The 12379-nt window shown below is 46.3% G+C and overlaps 1 protein-coding gene across 1 annotated transcript in view; it reads left to right on the top strand.

Moving 5' to 3' along the window:
- Nucleotides 1-12379, top strand: part of ETFBKMT (electron transfer flavoprotein subunit beta lysine methyltransferase) — a 184947-nt gene that overhangs the window by 129122 nt on the left and 43446 nt on the right. The window lies entirely within an intron of this gene.

Here is a 12379-nt window from a genome sequence, read left to right as displayed (position 1 = left end):
GTAAGGGACTTGCTGATCGCATTAGAGAACCTTGGGCGAAACACTGCACGGTATTAGAAATTGAAGATCAGGGGAGCGTGGTGACTACGACGGAAGGTATATTAGCTTGCTTCTCGAGACACTATGCGCAGCTCTATGAGCACAGGGTCACGGCGGAGGAGGACGAAATAACGCGATACTTGGAGGATGTTGCTCTGGTGTGGCTCTCCAGGGGTCAACAGGAATTCCTACTGCATCACGTAACTGAGGCGGAGTTTAGAGATGCAATAGCAGCGCTCCCGAACGGGAAGGTGGCTGGCACTGATGGGCTACCCGCCGAATTTTATAAAACATATGCAGATTTGTTAATTCCGCAGTTGGCACTGGTCCTGGAAGAGGCATTTGAATGCGGACGGCTACCCAGGACTATGCGGGAGGCGCTCTTAGTGGCGCTCCCTAAGCCGGGGAAACCTATGAATAGATGCGATTCGTACCGCCCCCTTTCACTCATGAACACTGATGTTAAAATAATTGCCAAAGTGTTAGCCACTAGGCTGCGTCTCCTCCTGCCGGTTATGGTATTGCCGGATCAGTCCGGATTCATCCCTCTCCGATCCACCACTCACAATCTGAGAACCCTATTCGCTGTCCTACATCTCCTTAAGCCAGAGCTAGCCGCGGTGGCGGTCATGCTTGATGCCGCCAAGGCCTTTGATTCAGTGGCATGGAAGTATATGCTGGCCGTTTTGCATCGGATGGGGGTGCCTTTCTTTTTCACGTCCCTTATTGCCCTGTTGTATACTGCACCCACGGCGAGAGTTAGGGTCAATGGACATGTCTCTTCCTCCTTCCCGATTCAGCGGGGGACGAGGCAGGGTTGCCCTCTCTCGCCCCTGCTTTTTGCCATCATGATGGAGCCGTTGGCCTGTGTTTTACGGCAAAGATATGCGGAGGCAGCTTTAGGGTTCCCTCTCAGATCGTTGGCTGTGTCCATGTATGCTGATGACATGGTCCTATATGTCAGGGACCCAGCTATCCACCTGGAACGCATACTTCGAGAGTTCATTAAATTCGGCCGTCACTCGGGCCTGACCATAAATTGGGACAAGTCAGTTGTGCTGCCACTCACGGACGGCACTTGTCAGGTTCCACTGGAGTTCCCGCTGGAATGGGCGTCGGAGTCGGTTAGGTACCTGGGCGTTTGGGTGCATAGGGATTGTCATGAAGTCATACGGGCCAACTACGGTGTAGCTATTTCTAACCTAGAGGATCAAGTGGCGAGATGGACTCGTCTCCCACTGACCCTGGCGGATCGCGTGTCTTTGATCAAAATGGTGGTACTACCGAAATTTCTTTATCTATTTACGAACATTCCGGTTCCTCTGCGGTCCTCTTTCTTTGCGAGGCTAAGGTCCCTCTTGATATCGCTCACGTGGGCTGGCAAGAAACCGCGGGTGGCTTGGGAGGTGCTGATCAAGCCATACGGTCTGGGGGGGTTCGCCCTGCCGGACATGAGACTTTACTATCTGTGTGCACAGGCACACTTTGCGAGTTACTGGATAAATGCCCCGCCATACACACCGCACGTGGCGCTGGAAGCGAGCGCGGTTCTGCCGTATCCGCTGAGGACTATGATCGTGAATAAGCACTCGGTGTTTGAGAAGGGGGAGATTGATACTGTGCGGCTCACGGCGACTGCATGGGTCAGCCTGGCTGCACGTGCTGGTAGACTCCCGCTATACGCCCCGGCTATGCCACTGCTTTATCACTCAGATATCTCTGTGTCGGGCGAACCTGGCGGGCTGCAGATCCTGCGGGAGGCTGGACTACAGACTATGGGGGACCTATTTCCGGGAGCGTCGTTTCTCTCCTCTCGGGAGCTGACAACTCGCTCGACGAATGCTACAATGTCCACCTTTGTGTATGTCAGACTTCGGGCCGCTGTACGTGACTTATACCCAACGTATCCTGAGGAGCCACCGGCCCTGGGGGCCTTGCAGTTGCTGTATACGGCCAGGGACAGGACTAAACTGCTATCTAAACTATACAAGGCTGCGCAGGAGGACGAAGGTGGGGGGGCGACACTGGCTAGAGCGAGGTGGGATAGGAGTCTCCCGGAACCGCTGAGTGATGAGGAATGGAATGAATGCTGTGCTATGACTGGGGGGTATGTGATCAATGGCAATTTCCGCCTTCTGCATTATAAATTTCTACAACAGTGGTACTATACGCCTGCTCAACTGGTGCGGTATGGGCTTCGGGCCACTGCTCACTGTGTCCGGTGTGGAGCTGAGGACGCTGACTTTGTACACCTGGCCTGGGGGTGCTCGCGCGTCTACGACTTTTGGAAGGAGGTGACTGAGAGGCTGACTGTCATGGCTTCGACTGAGGTGCGACTGGATGTGCGCTTGTGTCTCTTGGGCATGGCTTCTGGCGTGGCTGCGTCCTCGCGGCAGCTGGTGGTACTGGCGCTTCAACTGGCTAGAAGGAGGGTTGCTATGGTGTGGGGAGGGAGGAGAGCACCTGAGGTGCAACTGTGGCTGAAGGATATGGCCTATTGCAGGGACCAATTGAGCTGTTACTATGACGAGTTGCCTACGGCGTCACGCCCGAGGGATGTGTGGGCTCCATTTACACTCTATATATTGTCCTTAACTGCCACCGACAGCGACGAGAGTGTGCATGATGCTCTGTCGGACGGGGAGGCTGGCGCTGCCTAAGATGTTACTATGAGAGATCTGTATCTGGCACAGGGTGATTGGACGGGGGACATGTCGGGGGAATGTTGTGGTTTGCTGAGACTGGCACGGTGTGAAGTATTTCCCGAGCCGCACTACGGCCTCTGGTTGATTACAAGACGGGGGTGAGGGTTCCCTACCTTGGGGATGCACTGTTGGACATCTGCTACATTGGCTGCCCTATGGCACTATGCCTACTGGACTTGGGTTACTCGCTGCAACCAGGAGAAAGATGGGGGGGGAGGGTTTGGGAGTTGTTGGTGTTACCTTTCTTTATGCAAAACTGAAAATTAGACCAAGATCACATGGGGGCGATACGGCCGCACTCTGAAGGTGTGCTGTCAATATTTTATCTGGTTCAACTGTAGTGCCTTCGTGAGCTATGACTTCTGGACTCCTGCACCTTTGTCACTGGCGTGTGCTGTTAAGCTCGTGTGATTTATGTGGTACACGGATTGCGGCCGGCCCCAGCAGTGGGTTGTAGGCACACCGCTGTGTATATGTATAATGTGCAATAAAGGTCTTCCAAAAAAAAAAAAAAGTATAATGACCACAGACACCTGATGGAGTTTTAAAAGTTTATATAGAGAAGCTTAGAATTAATATGCCATGAGAAAAAGGCAAATACAAATCAGAACATCAATAATCAGGATCAAAGCCAAAATGTAACTATGGATTAGGGCAAGCACCATAGAGTACTAGGGAGCATTACAGGGTATGAGCGTTAGGGAACATGCTATTTTAGTACGATTTTAAACTAAGGCAAGGACATGAGAAGGACCTTCTATGAGCACTAATATTTTAAACTAATTCCTAAACCTTAGGCTATTCTTACTAAATTCACAGCAATCATACTAAAGGGAAGGGAAAAATGGAACAAGCTAACATAAGCAGTCAATTTTATAATATCCTAAAGGTAGGGAAAGAAGTGGAACATCACTAATAAACAATTGCATAAAAGTCACTTTTAATGGTGATAGAAAATACCGTAGGCAAGAGTGCTTTATTTGGAAGAGGAAAAAGGTAGGAGTAAAGTTTAGACAGACACCCACGCATATATTTACCTAGGACGGGAAAAGGACCAACCCTGGCCACAGGTCAGCTTGGAAAAGGCGAGGACAGGGACCCTCAAGGATTCAGAATGCCAGTAGGCGAGCAGGTGCAGCTCATGGACAGTCAGGACAGGATACCCCTCAGGATTTGGGTCAGGACTGGGCTCACCAAAGGGCACGACCGACACCTGCAGCTTCGGATGCAACGCCTGCGTTACCCCCTCTCTGCACGGAATCCGCCAGTAACCCCGATTGGGTTTTCGAATTTCCCAGCAAAGTGCTTCGCCAGCACTTAAGACTATTTCCACCCCTTGGAGTTTGTGGAAAGAACGGACAGAGTGCTCCGCAGCGCTCTGTATCAATCACCTATAGAGTTCATAGGGTCAGTGACAGGTCAGCTACTGGGACAAGTCGGACAATTTTCTCTAACTAAACTAGGCTAGTTATACTCTATTTGGACCCCCAGACCACCCACAATTGTTGCAAGTGACAAGGTCCCATCTTTCGATTGGTCAAGAGAGGTGGTTAGGTCATTGCCACCTCCTAAATTCTATGTTCCCATAATTAATATTTATTTTTCAGTACCCACCCCTTACGTTCCAGTTCCCAGGGTATGAGAAAGGTGCAAAACAATAGAACACACATAAGACTATACATTTGTATCAGTTTAGGTACAGCCGAATTCTCTTCCCAGTGCATGGAAGATGTTCTCAGGCGCATCTCAGCTTCAGGAGCCAGCTGGCTTGGGTTTGCTTCTGCGCGGTTCGGCTTTTCCCTCATCACGTGACAGGGTTGTGGGAGGATTCAGAGATGGCGTCGCTCCCCACTCCCAGGCCCCAAATACGCGGTACATGAAAAGTAAGCGAAAACAAATTAGAAACACAGAAAAAAGTGAATACACTGTATACCATAAAAAGCTTCACTGCACCCCTTACTTTGAAATATCTATAGCATTGAGGGTTAATGCGGGAAAGACAGATATGCAAAAGCAGCATGAGCTAGCAGAGAGCATGGTTAAAGACAAGCGGCCATATTTAGCAACAATGCGCATGCGCAAAAACATCCCTCCAAATTGCGAGTGCGTCACATCACGTGGGTATGACCGACGTATGCGCAGACTGGATTTCTGCGAAGCGGCCATTCAGTAGTGCAAGCATCATTATAATTAATAAACATAGATGCAAGCTTCTCTCGGGCACCCGCGTGTATTGGGAAAAGTGAAAATTAAGACGGACAGGATTGGTTAATGCTTATTAAAGGTTAGACGAGGTTCATGAATGAGAGCAAGTCGCTTTACGTGCGAATCCTTGCTCCATCAATCCCCTCTTTGATGATATTTACTATCATCACTATAAATGGAAACAGATGCCAACTTCACTCTTGCATTTCATTCATCTCAATTTCAACAAACTTGTTGTTGAGCTTTCTTCCTGCATCCTTATTAGGGTGAAAGCTTTTAGCTCTCTTGTAAATTTCGTTCTTCAATTCTTCTAATTCTAGCTCATCAACATTTCTCTTCACCCCTCTTTTGTTCACCATGTACTTCTTTTTGCATTTTTGACATTTGCAGCAGATAAATATAATCAGTACAACCACACCTATTCCAGCTATTGGCATCAGTATTTTCCATAGAAGATTTTTACCCAGGTTAGAGAACCAACTACCTACAGATGAGAGACCATCAGTCAGTCTCGTCCAGGCACTATCAACCTCCAATGGTTTGAGTTCTTTTTCCAAATTAGTTATGTTTCTTACATATTTCTTTATTTCAATGCTTTTATCAGGAATGTAAGTGCAACAATGTTGCGCCTTCAACATCCTGCAGACTCTTCCCTCTTTTGCCAATAGAGTGTCAAGAGCAAGGCGATTCTGTAAAACCATTGATCTGATCGCAACCATTTCAGTATTGACCAGCAGGAATCCAGCAGCGGTGTCAGTTGATAACCGATCAACTACTGTAGACAATTTGCAGATACAGTGAGTATTCAGAACTACCCCCATTCCAGGTATCAATGCACTAAAAATATCACCTATTATTTCTCCTACACTTTCACGTTTACTACGCACTAAGCCATTAGTATCTTCATTGCTTCCAGCAGCATTGTTCACATGGTATATTTTCGGGAAAACGATGCCAAAATAGCAGCTTCCATACCAGTGATCGGGCAATTTGAAATAAGCCTTGTTTCCACATATAAAATAAATTCCGGGAAACACAGGTTCTGACCCATTTTTGAAACCCCAACCTCCAATTACCTTGTAATTATGTTCACACTCGCTGGAACCGATGAATACATTGTTATAATAACTAGTCTTTTCTCTATGGAGACAGAGTTTCCCTTTCCGTTCAAAATCCAGCAACAAGGCAGGACTAGCTTCGCCTTCTGAGGTGCTTTCCATATTCTCTGCCCATCTAGGGATTCTATCTTTTTCATCATTGGCCTTTTTCTGGAATTTCTCCCTCCTTCTTTCTGCCATCTTCAGAAACATCTTTTCCTGCTCTTTAAAGGAACAGGTCAGATTATTTTCCCTAGCTTCGTTTAAGTCTATGTCACCTATGGTCAGGAAATATTCTCCCATATAACGGGTTACCTCGCTTCTAATATGTACAATGTTCAGGTTTCCCCGAACAGGAAGTTCTGAAAAGATTACGTCAGTGTTTGAGTAGTAGTACTGTAAAGTGCTTCTATAGAATAAGCTAGCTAATATACTACAGGAAATTCCGTAGGTCAGGGGTAAATGGTGATATGTCACGCTCTCAGCTACAGAAGTAGGTAGCTTCATACATACATAACAATCTTCTATTTCCATAGCTTCTACATAATGCACTAAAAGGTTTGCGAAGACATTTAACTGAGTTCTGTTTTTCATCTTGTGAAAATGTAGTCCACCCTCCTCTGATGCATCTAAGTTAGGTCGTGTTTGTCTCAGTACAGCGGCATTGTCACGTCTTTCTACACTTTGTGGTGTTTCTTCAGTCTGTACAGTTTCTGTATCTAGAGTCTCTGTGTTAGTGGGGTACAAGTTAGGGTCTTTGCTTATCATAAAAGGTATAAAAACTGTTAGTCCTATCCATATTATTATCAGTACGGCTATACTACAAAAACATACTTTACAGCAGGTTTTACAACAGCTAAATTTGGATCTTCCATTTACACTTGAATCAGACATTGTGGCTTACAGGTGGTTTTCCAACCCCTCTTTGTTTCTCTATACCAGAGGCTTACTCAGGCTTGCCTCACGGAGGGTCTTCGTCAGAGCTCCGATCAGTGATCGACTCTTCGTCACTTTGGCCACTGTGGTTGGGTTCGTCAATTTCCTCCAACACCAAGTAAGTCCATTCAGGACTTCGATACAATTTGTTTTGTTTCTTTACTCGTGAGCTTCGTTGGTTGGACTGGACTCGGGCTTCTTTTCTTTCACTGGCAGCCCTTTTTTGATCCGCTAGTTTTTCTTCAACTGTCTTGATTCTTAGTCTCAGTCTTTTTATGTATCGGGGTTCACTCTTTTTCTTGTGGCTTTTAGTGGTCGAGGAGACTTGACCTTCCTCGTGAACTCTCTTGTTTTCGCTTCGTTGTGGTACTCTTGTTTCGGCAGTGTCTATTTCCCTTCCTGTCTGACTAGTTCCAGGTCTTTCATAAGTTTCTTCCGCCTGGTCTCTAAGCTGGCCTTGTTCAGGTCTACTTTGTATTTGATCTTTATTGTCAGGTGATTTGGACTCTGCTTCCTGAACACGTTCGTCTATTTCTATCTGTTCCTGTTCATGCACTTCGATCCCTTGATTTTCTTCCGCATGAACTTCAGCTTTAACCACTATCTGTCCCTTTCCAGTTTCTGAAGTTTCAGGAGGAGTGTCAATAACTTGGTCTGTCCCTACTTGGCCTATTTCCTGATCAGGTTTGTTGTGAGTTTCGATGACCTGACCTTCGTCCTCTAATTCTGTCTCACCTTCACTATCCCACTCACTATCTAGGTAAGAATATTTTCGGGTTCTTATTGGATCAAGAACTTGGTCGTCGGCAGAGAACCATTCAACGTCTTGACTTGAGCTCGGTAGTTCGATGTCAGCGGGATCTGGACTCTCTTCTGGAGTCTCCTCAGCTGCGCTACCTTCAGCTTCAGTCGCGTTTTCTCCTGTCACTGGCTTCGTATGGCTGGCATGGATCCACTTCGGTACGCCCGCACACTTCACAGCAGTTGTGGTTACAAGGATCACTTGCCTCGGCTTTCCCCACTTTGGTTTGAGGCAACTCTTCCGGGTGTGTTTCTTTAACACCACCCAATCACCAGGTCTCAAGTAATGTGCTGGAGATGTAGGCCATTCGACAGCAGTCTCTCCAATCTGGTGAGAGATAGAACGCACTTGGTCACCCAGCTGCCTGCAGTATTCTAGCACTAAATCATCAGAAATACTTAGCAGTTTGTGTCCAGGTACCCATGCCTGTCGCATTACTCTTCCCATTAGTACTTCATGGGGACTTAGGCCTGTTTTTCGGTTCGGAACACTTCTCAAACTCATCAGCACAAGGGGCAAAGCTTCTGTCCAGTTCATTTTGGTGGAATCACACACTTTCGCCAGTCTGGACTTGATGGTGCCATTCACTTGTTCAACTATTCCAGAAGCCTCTGGATGATATGCACAGTGCAACCTTTGCTCCATTTTAAATGCTTTACAGAGTTCCTTGAGGATTTTGTTAGAAAAATGCCCACCTTGGTCTGTTTCAATAGTCTCTGGAATTCCAAATCTAGGTATCAACTCTCTAAGTAGTAATTTGGCTACAGTTATAGCATCATTTTTCTTTGCTGGGTAGGCCTCCACCCATCTAGAAAATAGGCAAACTATGACGAGGACGTATCTGTATCCTTTGCACATGGGCAACTGGATAAAGTCCGCCTGCATCCTGATAAAGGGACCTTCTGCCCTCCCAATCGTACTTTGCTCCACTACTGTCCTTTTTCCTGCGTTGAATTGCTGACACACTAAGCACCTCTGGCAAAGTTTTTCTGCTGTGTTCCTGAATTTTGTGTTACGGAATACCTTGTTAAACATGCGGCACATGGCATCTCTCCCAATATGTGTGTCCTCATGTATGATCCTAGCCATTGAGGCTACTAGACGGTATACACCCGTTACAACGCATCTTTTACTCCGCACTACCATTACAACGCGACTTTTACAACGCATACCATTACAACGCATTGCGCTGGGGGGCGCTCTAGGATAGGGAATAAGTATAATTTACTATCCAACACCTTCCCTAGGGTCCACGGGGACTGGAGTTAGAATAGTAAATTATACTTACCACTATCCAGCACCTCAAAGCGCTATGCGTTGTAATGGTATGCGTTGTAATGGTCGCGTTGTAACGGTAGGTAGTTGTAATAGTATGCGTTGTAACGTCATACATCCCTACTAGACTGTCTGGTAATACAGGCACACCAGTTTTGTAAACCATGACACCATCCTCATCTCTCGGTGTACATTCATCCCTTTCCCACCTGTCCTTTTCTTCTTGTTCTGTTGCCTGTTGCATGTCTTTCAATTCCTCCCAGGTAGACACACCTTCAAACATCATAAGTTGGCAGCTGCTTCCACCTCCCCATAATTTGATTTTGAGGGACATTTTGTATCGGGAGCAGTATTGGGCAATTTGGTCAGCGTATCGGTTTCCGGCTGTCACATCATCATTTCCAGACCTGTCAGCCGCATACTTGACCACAGCCAATTCTTGGGGTAATTGGATCGCTTCCAGTAAGTTCTGTACCACCTTTCCATTTCTGATAGGGGTACCTGAGGAAGTCATGAATTCTCTTTGTATCCATAGTTGGCCGAAGTCATGAACAACCCCATAACAGTACTGGCTGTCAGTAAAAACAGTTACCCTTTTGCTTTTCCCCAGTTTACAAGCTCTTGTCAATGCGATTAATTCTGCTACTTGTGCAGATTTTACATCGCACAGGTAAGATGCTTCCAAGATTGTCTCCAATGTAACTACAGCATAGGCTGCACTCAGACCTCCATCCTCATGTCTTAAACATGAGCCATCTACAAACATCATAATATCCTCATCAAGTAAGGCTATTTCTTTGATATCAGGACGTGGCTTGGTGCTAAATTCAGTTAGGTCCATGCAGTTATGCTCAACTTCATCTTCTTCAATATCTATGGGAATGGGCAACAGAGTTGCGGGGTTCAAAATATTACACCTGGAGATGATTACATTCTCAGCACCTATAAGAATTCTCTCATACTTAGTCAGCCGACTAGGGGTGAGATACTGGGTCTTGGTTCGGGTCAGTAAGATCACAACAGAATGTGGAACATATACAGTGACAGTCCCATAACAATGTTTTCACTCTGTTCCAGACTTGCACAAGTAGCAGCTACTGCTTTCAGGCATCCGGGTAATCCAGCAGCCACTGGATCCAGAGTGGCCGACAAGTAGGCCACTGGACGCCTAGTCAGTCCATGTTCCTCTGTTAGGACTGAGAGTGCACAATTGTCTCTTGTATCACAGAACAGTTCGAAGTTCTTGGAATAATCAGGCATTCCTAAGGCAGGGGCAGAGCACAGACAGTTTCGCAATTTTACCCAGGCGTTCATGCTTTCATCGTCCCAACTAACTGGATCATCCACTCCCTTCTTGGTCATTTTTATCAGGGGTTTGGCTAGAGCTGCGAATCCTACAATCCATTGTCTGCAGTACCCTACAAATCCTAGGAACATTCTTACTTCTTTCTGGGTTCTGGGTAGTTCCATTGCTCGAATTATTTTGATCCTTTCTGTAGTAACTTTCCTGATCCCTTTCTCTATCTGGTGCTCCAGATATTTCACTGAGGTTTTACAGAACTGTAATTTGTCTGGCGACACTTTATGTCCTCCCTTGCCTAGGTGATTCAACAAGGCAATGGTATCAATGACACAGTCGGTTTGACTTTTGGACGCCACCAGAAGGTCATCTATGTACTGTACCAAAACAGACTCCTTTGGCAGTACTAACGATTCAAGGCATTTCTTTAGGATCTTGTTGAAAATCGATGGACTTTCAGTGTACCCCTGGGGGACACGATTCCAGACATAGACATGGCTGTCAAATTCAAAACTAAAAAGGAATTTGCTTTCGGGATGCAATGGGATGGAAAAGAATGCATGACACAAGTCAATGACAGTGAACCATTCCGCATCCCAAGGAATCTGATACAGTATCACTGCGGGGTTGGGCACAATGGGACAGCAAGGTACACCAATTTGGTTTACCTTGCGCAGGTCCTGCACTACCCGGTACTTTCCGCTAGGCTTTTTAATTCCAATTATGGGCGAATTACAGGGACTGCTCATTACTTCCTGTATGATGTCTGCTTCAAGCAACTTGTTTATTTCAATTGCGACTCCCGCTTTTACTTCTGCACTCATTTTGTACTGTCTTGTTCTGGGGTACACAGCATTTGTTTTTATTGCTATTTTAACTGGGTCTACATTTGCCATTAAGCCTACATCTTTCCCAGTGAAATCCCACACTTCAGGAACCACTTTTAGCTGTAGTTCTTCGGGTAAGTCTTTAATGGACAGGAGTTTTATTTCTGTGTCTGGTTTTAGTAGCATCAATTTGTACAGGCTATCTTCATCTGGGGTCTGAATTTCGACGCCATTTGGTGTGCAAAAGATGGTACAATTCATTTTGCACAACAAATCTCGTCCTAGCAGGTTTACAGGACTGGAGTCACAGACCACAAATCTGTGCATTTCCTTGAAATTTCCAATGGAAATCTCCATGGGTTCAGTTACTGGAGTACTGATTATTTGATTTGAAACACCCATTACTTGGATGGCTTCTCCCGAGAGGGGTAGGTTAGGAACATCCACAGTTCTCACAGTGGAACGGGTAGCACCAGTGTCCAATAGAAAGGTGACGTCTTTTCCCTCAACCTTTCCTTCGATGTATGGTCCTGTCTGGTCTACCGGTAAGGAGGCGCCAAGTACGCACTCCTTGTCCTCCCTCCTCAGGCCCCGTCAGTATTGATCAGCACAAAGGAAAGAATAATTTAGCAAAAACTGTGAAACTGCTGCACTTCTCTCATTCTCTCCTTCCCATACTTCGACCCTTTCATTCTGCTGAGCCTGATTTTTATAATTTTGTCTAGGAGCGCGAGGCAACGGAGGCTGCTTTACCTGTGGTTGGTTCTTCCGTGTCCCCTCTTTCTGCACCTGTGGATTTAAACCATTTACGGGGGCATTACCAGCCAGCAAATGTGGACACTCGTCTCTCCAATGCCCTATCTGACCGCACCCGTGACAGGGAAATTTTTTCATAGCCTCTTCCCGACTCATTTTTACCCGGGGTTTCCCTCCTCCCCCAGCAGTGAGATTTTGTGCATTATTATTATTCAATTTACTTTACTGTTTTTCTTGCTGTTCCGCCAATTTTACTTGCGCCCACATGACCTTCTCCTTAAGGGCTTTCTTCTTGTTCTCTATCTCATCCTCGCAATACTTGGCATACTTGAGGACATCATCTATGGGTTTACCTTGCCAGCTGATTTTATTATCTCGAATCCACTGGGATATTTCAGGTCTTAATCCTAACACGAATCGGTAACTGAAATGGGTCA

The sequence above is a fragment of the Lissotriton vulgaris genome, chromosome 1_2 (genome assembly GCF_964263255.1).
Source record: "Lissotriton vulgaris chromosome 1_2, aLisVul1.2, whole genome shotgun sequence".
Classification (NCBI taxonomy): Eukaryota; Metazoa; Chordata; class Amphibia; order Caudata; family Salamandridae; genus Lissotriton; species Lissotriton vulgaris.
Note: the sequence above shows the minus strand (reverse complement) of the source record. Positions and strands in the feature narration are given on the sequence as shown.